Consider the following 13,022-nt stretch of genomic DNA (forward strand, 5'->3'; position numbering starts at 1 on the left):
CAAGGTCAAACTGGCTAAAGTGAAAGGGAAAGAAAAACAGAAACAGTATCATGTGAAATGCCTTCCAATCCTGAAGCCTGGAGATCAAGTGCAAATCCGAGATTATGATTCTGTCACGTGGTCCATGCAGGGATATGTGCAAAAGGAAGTTGCTCCACATTCCTACCAGATCCAGATGCAGCAAGGGAGACCTCTGAAAAGGAACCACATGGATCTACGACCACAGGCTCCGACCCACAGCTGTGATGCGTCACCTGTCAGTATACCAAAAGGGCCAGCATATGTAAAAAAAAATGTTTAAAAAAATGGTGATCAGAGTTCTCAGAAAGACACAAATATTAATGTACCAGATGCAAGCAATACACCTGTGGAAACAAACAGCAGGTGAAAAAAGGATCATTAAACCACCTCAGAGACTGATTGAAACTCGATGAGTGGAAAGCGTACTGGCTACAGAATGTGGATATCTTTGTTGGAAAGGATTATTGTTCCTTGCAGGTATATCAGGGCACAGTATTGTGTTTGTTTTTCTTTAAGTGGTGAATATGTGTTAATATCTGTGTGCATAATTCATTTCCCAGTGGGGAATTCAAGCAGATCACCTGGAACCAGAAGCTTCAATAGTGAGCTGGTCACACGTGCTCAGTGTTGAACAAAGTTCAGTAATAATATGTTCTAACATTTACCCATGCCAAGTTTGTCTTTATTCAAAACTCAGAGATGCAAAGGGACTTGGGAAACCTCATGCATGATTCCCTTAAGGTTAACTTACTGTCACAAGCACGGATTCAGGAGTGCGGTAGATATGGCAATTGTGCTTCTGAATATGCACGTGTCAGCTAATTATTATTTAATTGTGATAGTATTTAACTCCATACTTGTCGTCGTAGTGCTTGTCAAGACTTGGACAGAGCACAGCAATGCTTTGCTGCCTGTTTGCATTCGGCCTTCACTGAGAAGTTGGACTGTCAATAGACAATAGACAATAGGTGCAGAAGTAGACCATTCGGCCCTTCGAGACTGCACCGCCATTTTGAGATCATGGCTGATCATCTACTATCAATACCCGGTTCCTGCCTTGTCCCCATATCCTTTGATTCCCCTATCCATAAGATACCTATCTAGCTCCTTCTTGAAAGCATCCAGAGAATTGGCCTCCACTACCTTCCAAGGCAGTGCATTCCAGACCCCCACAACTCTCTGGGAAAAGAAGTTTTTCCTTAACTCTGTCCTAAATGACCTACCTTTTATTCTCAAACCATGCCTTCTGGTACTGGACTCTCCCAGCATCTGGAACATATTTCCTGCCTCTATCTTGTCCAATCCCTTAATAATCTTATATGTTTCAATCAGATCCCCTCTCAATCTCCTTAATTCCAGCGTGTATAAGCCCAGTCTCTCTAACCTCTCTGTGTAAGACAGTCCAAACATTCCAGGAATTAACCACGTGAATCTATGCTGCACTTCCTCTACAGCGAGGATGTCCCTCCTTAACCCTGGAGACCAAAACTGTACACAATACTCCAGGTGTGGTCTCACCAGGGCTCTGTACAAATGCAAGAGGATTTCCTTGCTCTTGTACTCAATTCCCTTTGTAATAAAGGCCAACATTCCATTAGCTTTCTTCACTGCCTGCTGCACTTGCTCATTCACCTTCAGTGACTGATGAACAAGGACTCCTAGATCTCTTTGTATTTCTCCCTTACCTAACTCTACACCATTCAGATAATAATCTGCCTTCCTGTTCTTACTCCCAAAGTGGATAACCTCACACTTATTCACATTAAACGTCATCTGCCAAGTATCTGCCCACTCACCCAGCCTACCCAAATCACCCTGAATTCTCCTAACATCCTCATCACATGTCACACTGCCACCCAGCTTAGTATCATCAGCAAACTTGCTGATGTTATTCTCAATTCCTTCATCTAAATCGTTGACGTAAATTGTAAACAGCTGTGGCCCCAATACCGAGCCCTGTGGCACCCCACTAGTCACCTCCTGCCATTCCGAGAAACACCCATTCACCACTACCCTTTGCTTTCTATCTGCCAACCAGTTTTCTATCCATGTCAATGTCTTCCCCCCGATGCCCTGAGCTTTGATTTTACCCACCAATCTCCTATGTGGGACCTTATCAAATGCCTTCTGAAAATCGAGGTACACTACATCCACTGGATCTCCCCCATCTAACTTCCTGGTTACATCCTCAAAAAACTCCAACAGATTAGTCAAGCATGATTTACCCTTGATAAATCCATGCTGGCTCGGCCCAATCCTATCACTGCTATCTAGATATGCCACTATTTCATCCTTAATAATGGACTCTAGCATCTTCCCCACCACCGATGTCAGGCTGACAGGTCGATAGTTCTCTGTTTTCTCCCTCCCTCCTTTCTTAAAAAGTGGGATAACATTAGCCATTCTCCAATCAAGACCAGTGGTATTCGTTTAATGTTAGATGTTCTTTTCAACCGCAGTGTAGGCTTCGTTTTCCATTTGAGTTTTGGTTAACGGCCCTGTTTGGCCCAGCAGTTATTGTTTTATTTTCCCTTTAACACTGTTCGCATTAAAGTCTGTGAACTATTGACCTGCTTCGGTGTCTCTCACTCCGCACTTGGGCCATATCCAAACCAGGTAACAGCAAGTCTTGACCACACAAAGATGGACCCAGCAGAGAGAGAGCAGCTGACCTTGGCCGTGAGATTCATCAGTCAGGTAGGAGACAAGCTACAGGCAGTAGAGTCTGTTCTCAGTGAAATTACGGAGGCAATGAGGCAAATAATCTCGTGCCGACAAGCCCATTCTCACTTGGAGGAACAGGTATCATCCCTAGCCACAACTGTTCAACCACTCACCACAGACAATCGGACTCAGGTGTCTGCGATTTCCGCACTCACAACCGCCGTCCATGAACTTATTGTGAACAGTCAGCATCAGCTGACAGCCATTAACGTTCTCGCAAACTCAATTCAGCAACTTCAGGCCACCTCAATCCCACTCCCAGCATCTCGTAGGTCCTCCTTTACTGCTGCCATGACAATCTCTGCCACTAATGCTCCTGCTCCCGCACCCAGACCAGAGCCGACTCCCACAACCGTACAGGAACCGAGTATTCCACCACCAGGCAGATATTCTGGTGATCCCAGTGGTTGCAGGAATTTGATTACCCAATGCAAGCTGACATTCCAAGCACAGCCTGGTCGTTTTAGTGATGATGTGCAAAACCTGGCGTACATGGTCAATCTCCTAGATGGACCTCCACTCAGCCTATTCAACGCTTTACATTTCATGGTGGAGTTAAGGAGGGTTTTTGATCTTCCTGTATGGGGTCAGGAGGCTGCCCACCGACTCTTGGATCTGTTCCAAGGCAGAGAAACAGTGAGAGCCTATGCAGTTAAATTCCGTATGCTTGCAGCAGAGACGGGATAGAATGAGAGATCTCTCATCACTGTCTTCCAGCATGGACTGAACGCAGGAGTCCAGCATGAGATCACTGTCTGGACAAGCAGGATAGTCTGGATGACCTGATTAATCTGGCTATTCGAGATGATGACTGGGTAACTGAGTGGCGCAGGGAAAGAATAGTTCAAACTTCTTACATGCCGCCTGATCACCGTCTTTCCTTGCCCTCTCCCCCACCCTCATCTGATCACCATCATTCCTCGCTCTCTCCCCCTCCCTCACCACCTCGCATCCAGCCCACGTTTGAGTCTATGCAAGTGGGGCGCATGCACTTGTCTCAGGTGGAACAAGAGTGGCACCAGAAGATGGGTTCCTGTCTCTACTGTGGTGATCCAGGACACTTCAGGGCGGCACGTTCCAAGCGTCCAGTAAAAGAGAATACCCGTCAGCAGGGAGGGGAATCCTGACGGGTCGGTTCTCTCTTCAGTCAGCTTCCCCTAATTCTGTAATGCTCGCAGCTTCCTTGTCGTGGAGGTCTCAAACCCATGAACGTAAGGCATTTATCGACTCTGGTGCAGCCGAGAATCTTATGGACATCTCTCTCGCTCAAAGATGGGGAGTTCCAACTCAGGAATTAAGAGAAAAGATCAACATCAAAGCACTGGACGGTCAACCTCTGGGAACCAGCTAGATCCACCTTTCCACCCAACCCCTCCAACTGGTGCCCCTGGTACTTGGTCTCCCCTGGTTATCCTGACAGAACCCATGAATCGAGTGGTCTCTGATGGTACTCCAAGAGTGGAGACTGGCATGCCTGTCTACTTGTCTGGGCCCAGCTCAAGCTCCATTCCATGAATCCCCTCCTGTGTCAGCTAATAATATGGACCTGTCTGTGAATTCCCGATGAATATGCGGATCTCCTTGAGGTTGTCAGTAAAAGAAAGGCCACCACCCTGCCCCCACATTGGCCATACGACTGTGCCATAGACCTCTCACCTGGCACTAGTCCTCCCTGGGGCCAGCTCTTTCCCTTCTCTCATCCTGAAATGATGGCCATGGAGGAATACATTAAGGAGGCATTGAGCATGGGGTTTATCTGCCCATCAACCTCGCCGGCAGGAGCGGGCTTCTTTTTGTGAGCAAGAAAGATGGCAAACTCCATCCCTGAATCGACTATCGGCCCCTGAACAACAGCACTGTGAAGAACCATTACCCCCTTCCCTTGCTGTCATCTGCATTTGACCATCTCCAGGGGGCAACCATATTTTCCAAAATTGATCTGCGCAATGCGTACAATCTGATTCACGTAGGAGAAGGGGATGAGTGGGAAACGGCTTTCAACACCTCCAATGGCCACTATGAATACCTGGTGATGCGTTTTGGTCTGGTCAACTGGTCACTGGGGCCTTGGTTAACGATGTGCTCAGGGACATGTTGAACTTTGTTTGTGTATTTAGAAGACATCCTTATCTATTCCTGCTCACATCAGGAGCACGTCCAGCATGTCCGGAGAGGAGTCAGACGCCTTCTTGAAAATAACCTGTACGCCAAGCCTGAAAAATGTGAATTCCATAAAGACCAGGTGTCATTTTTGGGCTGTATACTCACCCTATCCAGTGTTCAAATGGACCCTACTAAACTTCAGGCAGTTGCAGAGTGGCCCGAATCATCTACAGTCAAACAGGTACGGCGCTTCATGGGGTTTGCGAACTTTTATCACCGCTTCATCCAGAATTTTGGCTCTATTGTGGCTCTAATTGCTGCGCTCACCAAGAAGACCTCGACAGGATTCCATTGGACGGACGATGCCGACCAGGCATTTTCAGAGCTGGAGCGACGTTTCACCACGGCCACACCCAGACCCATCTCAGCCATTCATTGCCGAGGTGGATGCATCCGATGTTGGCACTGGAGCTGTCCTCTCTCAGCACTTGTCTGCGGATAGCTGGCCGCACCTTTGTGCCTTTCTTTCCCGTTGCTTGACCCCGGCCAAGAGGAATTACAACGTCGGGAACCGGGAGCTTCTGGCTGTCAAGGAGGCCCTGGAGGAATGGTGACACTGGCTGGAGGGGGCAGAGCATCCATTCTTGGTCTGGACAGATCACAAGAACCTCTCCGATATTCAGGATGCTAAGAGACTCAACTCTCGTCAAGCCCTGTAGGCTCTCTTCTTCACACGGTTTTGTCCTCGCTTACTGTCCTGGCAGCAAGAATACAAGGGCCAATGCTCTCTCCCAGCAGTTCGATGGATCTGAGGACAATGCCAATCCAGAGCCCATTCTTCCTCGCTCGTGTATCGCTGCTCTGGTGATCTGGGGAATAGAGGCAGAGATGAGGGCCGCCCAACAATCAGATCCAGGCCCGGATGGGGTTTCTCCCAACCGGCTGTTTGTCCCTGCTGCAGTGCGTTCCAAAGTGTTGGAATGGGGTCACTCTTCCCGTATGGGTGGACATCCGGGAATTCAACGGACAGAGGAATTTATAAAGAGACAATTTTGGTGGCCATCAATGTCCTAGGATGTCCACGACTTTGTATCCGCCTGTCCCACCTGCGCTCAGAACAAGACATCCTGCCAGCGTCCTGCAGGTCTGTTATGTCCACTGCCTGTGCCCCACCGCCCATGGTCCCACCTCTCAGTAGATTCCCTCACTGGTCTACCCCCGTCTGATGGAAACACCACCATTCTGGTCGTTGTGGATCAATTTTCCAAGGCTGCCCATTTCATTGCCATTGGCTCATTTCCAAGGCTGCTCATTTCATTGCCAAGCTCCCATTGGCTCGTGAGACTGCCACACTCACGGTTCAACATGTGTTCAGGCTCCATGGCTTTCCTCAGGACATAGTGTCTGATCGTGGACCACAGTTCACTTCCCGCTTTTGGAGGGTTTTCTGCTCTCTTGTAGGAGCCACGGCCAGTCTCTCGTCTGGCTTCCACCCCCGATCTAATGACCAGACTGAGAGAGTGAACCAGGAGTTGGAGACAACCCTGTGCTGTCTTGCCTCTTCCAACCCCACATCCTGGAGCTCCCAATTGGTTTGGGCAGAGATTGCCCACAATAACCTCCAGTCATCCTTTGAGTGCCAGAAGGGAATCCAGCTCCCACTCTTCCCTGATCAGGAGATCGACGTAGGAGTTCCTGCTGCTGAACAGCTGATCCAGCGTTACAAGCGCACCTGGAGACGAGCCAGGGCTTCTCCGCTGCGCGCCCAGTAACACCATTCCCGGCAGGCTGGTCGGCTCCGTCGACAGGTAAGGCCATTCAAGCCAGGCGAGGAGGTCTGGTTGGCATCAGGGGATCTTCCCCTGAAAGTCGAGAACTGGAAATTGGCATCATGCTACTTGGGACTGTTTGTAGTGGAAAAGGCTGTCAACAAGGTGTCCTATCGATTGTGTCTACCAGCATCACGGAAGATCCACCCAGTATTCCAGGTTTCCCAGCTCAAGCTGGTTACTACCTCTCCCCTGGCCCCAGTCACCCCACCTCCTCCCCACCTGATAGATGGTTCCCTTGTCTATGCTGTGCGGCGCCTCCTGGCATCTCGCCGGGTACGTGGTAAGGTCCAGTACTTTGTGGACTGGGAAAGGTATGGCCCAGAAGAATGTACTTGGATCACAGTGAAGGACGTCTTGGACAAGTTACTGATCTGGGACTTCCAGCAAACACAGGTCTGTGCACCTCAGGAGCTGCGCCTAGAGAGGGGGGCCCTGTCACAACCACGGATTCGGCAGCGCACGTTTGTGAATATACACGTGTCAGCTAATTATTATTTAATTGTGATAGTATTTAACTCCATACTTGTCGTCGTAGTGCTTGTCGAGACTTGGACAGAGCACAGCAATGCTTTGCTGCCTGTTTGCATTCTGCCTTGCCTGAGAAATTGGACTGTCGAGTCAACTGACTCTGAAGACCAGCGGTATTCGTATTACATTTAGATGTTCTTTTCAGCTGCAGTATAGGCTTCATTTTCCATTTGAGAGTTTTAGTTAATGGCCCTGTTTGGCCTAGCATTTATTGTTTTAGTTTCCCTTTAACACTATTCGCATTAAAGTCTGTGAACTATCAACCTGCTTCAGTGTCTCTCACTCCGCACTTAGGCCATATCCAAACCTGGTAACACTTACAGTTGTCAGGTAGAACATAGAACGTAGAATAGTACAGCACAGTACAGGCCCTTCGGCCCACAATGTTGTGCCGACCCTCAAACCCTGCCTCCCATATAAACCCTGCCTTCCTCTAATATCCCCCTTGAACTTCCCTCCCCTTACCTTAAAGCCATGTCCTCTTGTACTGAGCAGTGGTGCCCTGGGGAAGAGGTGCTGGCTGTCCACTCTGTCTATTCCTCTTAATATCTTGTACACCTCTCATGTCTCCTCTCATCCTCCTTCTCTCCAAAGAGTAAAGCCCTAGCTCCCTTAATCTCTGATCATAATCCATACTCTCTAAACCAGGCAGCATCCTAGTAAATCTCCTCTGTACCCTTTCCAATGCTTCCACATCCTTCCTATAGTGAGGCGACCAGAACTGGACACAGTACTCCAAGTGTGGCCCAACTAGAGTTTTATGGAGCTGCATCATTACATCGCGTCTCTTAAATTCTATCCCTCGACTTATGAAAGCTAACACCCCATAAGCTTTCTTAACTACCCTATCTACCTGTGAGGCAACTTTCAGGGAGCTGTGGACATGTACCCCCAGATCCTTCTGCTCCTCCACACTGCCAACTGTCCTGCCATTTACTTTGTACTCTGCCTTGGAGTTTGTCCTTCCAAAATGTACCACCTCACTCTTCTCCGGGTTGAACTCCATCTGCCACTTCTCAGCCCACTTCTGCATCCTATCAATATCTCTCTGCAATCTTCGACAATCCTCTACACTATCTACAATACCACCAACCTTTGTGTCGTCTGCAAACTTGCCAACCCACCCTTCTACCCCCACATCCAGGTCGTTAATAAAAGTCACGAAAAGTAGAGGTCCCAGAACAGATCCTTGTGGGACACCACTAGTCACAACCCTCCAATCTGAATGTACTCCCTCCACCATGACCCTCTGCCTTCTGCAGACAAGCCAATTCTGAATCCACCTGACCAAACTTCCCTGGATCCCATGCCTTCTGACTTTCTGAATAAGCCTACCGTGTGGAACCTTGTCAAATAACTTACTAAAATCCATGTAGATCACATCCACTACATTACCCTCATCTATATGCCTGGTCACCTCCTCAAAGAACTCTATCAGGCTTCTTAGGCACGATCTTCCCTTCACAAAACCATGCTGACTGTCCGAAGAGAAGTATTCATTGAGGAACTCGCTCACTTCCACAGCCTCCAGGCACATCTTCCCACTTTTATCTCTAATCGGTCCTACCTTCACTCCTGTCATCCTTTTGTTCTTCACATAATTGAAGAATGCTTTGGGGTTTTCCTTTACCCTACTCGCCAAGGCCTTCTCATGCCCCTCTTCTTGCTCTTCTCAGCCCCTTCTTAAGCTCCTTTCTTGCTACCCTATATTCCTCAATAGACCCACCTGATCCTTGCTTCCTAAACCTCATGTATGCTGCCTTCTTCCACCTGACTAGATTTTCCACTTCAATTATCACCCATGGTTCCTTCACCCTACCATTCTTTATCTTCCTCACTGGGACAAATTTATCCCTAACATCCTGCAAGAGAACCTTAAACATCGACCACATGTCCATAGTACATTTCCCTGCAAAAACATCATCCCAATTCACACCCGCATGTTCTAGCCTTATAGCCTCATAATTTGCCCTTCCCCAATTAAAAATTTTCTTGTCTTCTCTGATTCTATCCTTTTCCATGATAATGCTAAAGGTCAGGGAGCGGTGATCACTGTCCCCCAGATACTCACCCACTGACAGATCTGTGACCTGACCCTAATCTGTTACCTAACTGACAGATCTGTTACCTAATACTAGATCTAGTATGGCATTCCCCCTAGTCGGCCTGTCAACATACTGTGACAGGAATCCATCCTGGACACACTTAACAAACTCTGCCCCATCTAAACCCTTGGAACTAATCAAGTGTCAATCAATATTAGGGAAGTTAAAGTCACCCATGATAACAATCCTGTTATTTTTGCGCCTTTCCAAAATCTGCCTCCCAATCTGCTCCTCGGTATCTCTGCTGCTACCAGGGGGCCTATAGAATACCCCCAGTAGAGTAACTGCTCCCTTCCTGTTCCTGACTTCCACCCATACTGACTCAAAAGAGGATCCTACTACATTACCCACTCTTTCTGCAGCTGTAATAGTATCCCTGACCAGTAATGCCACCCCTCCTCCCCTTTCTCCCCCCTCTCTATCCCTTTTAAAGCACTGAAATCTAGGAATATTCAGAATCCATTCCTGCCCTGGTGCCAGCCAAGTCTCCGTAATGGCCACTACATCATAATTCCATGTATGTAGGTAGTAAGAAAAGAAAATACAATGTTAGAATTCATTTCAAGAGGACTAAAATATAAAAGCAAGGATGTAATGCTGAGGTTTTCTAAGGCATTGATCAGACTGCACTTGGAGTATTGTGAGCAGTTTAGGGCCCCTTATCTAAGAAAAGATGTGATGGTATTGAGGAGGGTCCAGAAAGGTTCATGAGTTTGATTCTGGAAATGAGAGTTAACATATGAGGAGCTCTGGGGTCTGTACTCACTAGAATTTAGAAGAATGAGGGGGATCTCACTGAAACCTATCTAATATTGAAAGGCCTAGATAGAGTGTATCTGGAGAGGTTAGTTCCCATAATGGGGGATCTAGAACCAGAAGGGACAGCCTCAAAGTTCAAAGTTCAAAATTTCAAGGTAAAGTTATTGTCAAAGTACACAGATGTCACCATATACAACCCAGATATTCATTTTCTTGTGGACATTCACATTTAAAAAAGAAACAAACAAAACAATTATAATAAATAAATTAGCAATAAAGATCAAGAACATAAGATGAAGAGTCCATGAAAGTGAGTCCAAAGTTTGTGGGAATGGTTTAGTGTGGGGATGAGTGAAATTGAGTGAAGTTATGCCCTCTGGTGCAAAAGCCTGATGGTTGAGGGGTAATAACTGTTCCTGAAACTGGTGGCGAGTCCTGAGGCTCCTGTAGCTCCTTCCTGATGGCAGCAACGAGAAGAGAGCATGGCCTGGGTGGTGGGGGTCCCTGATGATGGATGCTGCAATAGCGTCTATGTAGATGTGCTCATTGGTGAGGAGAGCTTTACCTGTGATGGACTTGGAAATATCCACTAGTCTTTGTCAGCTTTTCAATTCAAAGGCATTGGTACTTCCATACCAGGCCACAATGTAACCAGTCATATCACCACTGCACAGCTATAGATCTTTGTCAAAGTTTTAGAATCTCTGCAAACTCCTAAGGAAGTAGAGGTGCTGCTGGGTTTTTTTTACATAATTGCACTTACATGCTGGCCCAGGACAGGTCCTCCGAAATAATAACACCAAGGAATTTAAAGTTGCTGACCTTCTCCACCTCTGATCTTCTAATAAGGACTGACTCATGGACCTCTGGTTTCAATCTCCCTTCTATATGCTGATTCATCACCATCTTTAATTTGGCCTACAACAGTGGTGCCATCAGCAAACTTGAATATGGCATTGGAGCTGTGCTTAGCCTCACTGTCATACAGTAAGTATAAAGCAAGTGAAGCAGGGATCTAAGCACACAGCCTTGTGGTGCTCCTGTGCTGATGGAGATCGTGAAGGAGATGTTGTTGCCAATCTGAACTGACTGGGGTCTGCCAGTGTGAAAATCCAAGAACCAATTGCACAAGGAGTTATTGAGGCCAAAGTCTTGGAACTTATTGATTAGTTTTGAGGGGATGATGGTATTGAATGCTGAGCTGTAGTCAATAAAGAGCATCCTGATGTATGTATCTTTGCTGTCCAGATGTTCCAGGGTTGAGTGAAGAGCCAGTGAGATGGCTTCTATTGTGGACCTGTTGCTCCGGTAGGCAAACTGGAGTGGCTCTAAGTCACTTCTCAGGCAGGAGTTGATATTTTTTATCCCTAACTTCTCAAAGCACTTCATCACTGTTAATGAAGGGCTACTGGGTGATAGTGATTGAGACAGGTCACTGTGCTCTCCTTGGGCAATTCAGTATAAAAGACTATATGGAAAGGATAGAAATCTTCTGTACATTATGCAACATCCTCATATTGGAGCAGTATGTTGGGAAATGGCATGAACTCTGTTGGAGATCATCAGACTTATTGAGGGAGATTGGCTTGGAAACCTATTACATTCTTAATAATATGATGATACCACAGAAATACCTTTGTACAAAGATGGTCCTTTCTCACAAAATGAAGGATTATTACAATCCATGGAAGGCTGTCAACTCCACCATGGATAGTCCCAAGGCCAGCTGTAACAGGATGTGGGTTGGCAAGGGGCTAGCAACCCAATACCATAAATACCCAGTGCTACAGACATGCCAACAGAAGCTCCAAAGTCCTCATTCTTGGGAGAGGAAGGATTTTCAAAGATGGGCTACTGCTGGGACAACTTGAAGGACTGGCCCAGGAGGGAGGACTGAGCTGTTGTCTGGAGTCTATTCCCCAGTAAGGGGTGATGGGCTGTAGTTAGTAAATAAAGAAAGGCTGGCTGAACAATCACTGAACAAGAAGAACGGACAGTGACTACGTTGTCACAGTAAGGGATGTGTACGTTGGAACTGTAGAGAATTGTGTCTGCTGTGGGATGAGTTTGCGCGTGGCTTCAATGACAAACCGAATCAGTGCCAGTAGTTAAATACCCAGAGTTTTAGACTCAACCAGGCTTGCAAAATTGTGATCTCAGTGGAACTGACGGCAAAAAAAATGTCAAGAAATTTCATCCTTTACCAGAGATGTGAATGACAGACACAAAGGATAACAGCAAATCTTCATTCCTGTAACAGTCAGCCCCAGATGAATGTAAATGACACGGATTCTTGCCACAGATGCAGTGGCAGTCTGTTCCTTTAAGGAGGTAAAATATTAAATGTGTTAGAAGAATGAATATACATGGAATCCACACCCAGAGAATCTGAGCAGAGCACAGTGCTGTCATTGTGACTTATCAAAAAGGCATTGGTCGGACCACACTTGGAATATGGTGAGCAGTTTTGGGCCCTTTATCTAGGAAAGGATCTGCAAGCATGGAGAGCAAGTTTTCGAGAATGATTCCAGGAATGAAAGGGTTAATGTATGAGGAATGTTTGATGGATATGGGCCTGTACTCACTAGAGATTTAGGGGGATCTTATGAAAGGTATCTAATATTGAAAACCTTAACAGAGAGGTGGGTGATGGGGTGGAAACACTTCTCTACCAAAGGAGGTGTAAGGTGCTCCTTCCCTCCGCTAGCCTGCAAGTCACCCTTGAGCAAAGTGTAGCACCTGCTTAGCCACCCAATCAGGGTCAGATGAAGCCATAACAAGTCCTGGTTATGTGACCACTGACGCCAGGCAGACAACCTCTGAAGAGTATTGATAATGGCTGGGGTCACCCACCTTGTAAAGACACTGCCCAGAAAAAGGGAATGGCAAACCGCATCTGCAGAAAAAATTGCCAAGTAGAATCACAGTCATGAGACCATGATTGCCTACG

This window comes from Hemitrygon akajei, chromosome 18 (assembly GCF_048418815.1).
Source record: "Hemitrygon akajei chromosome 18, sHemAka1.3, whole genome shotgun sequence".
Classification (NCBI taxonomy): domain Eukaryota; kingdom Metazoa; phylum Chordata; class Chondrichthyes; order Myliobatiformes; family Dasyatidae; genus Hemitrygon; species Hemitrygon akajei.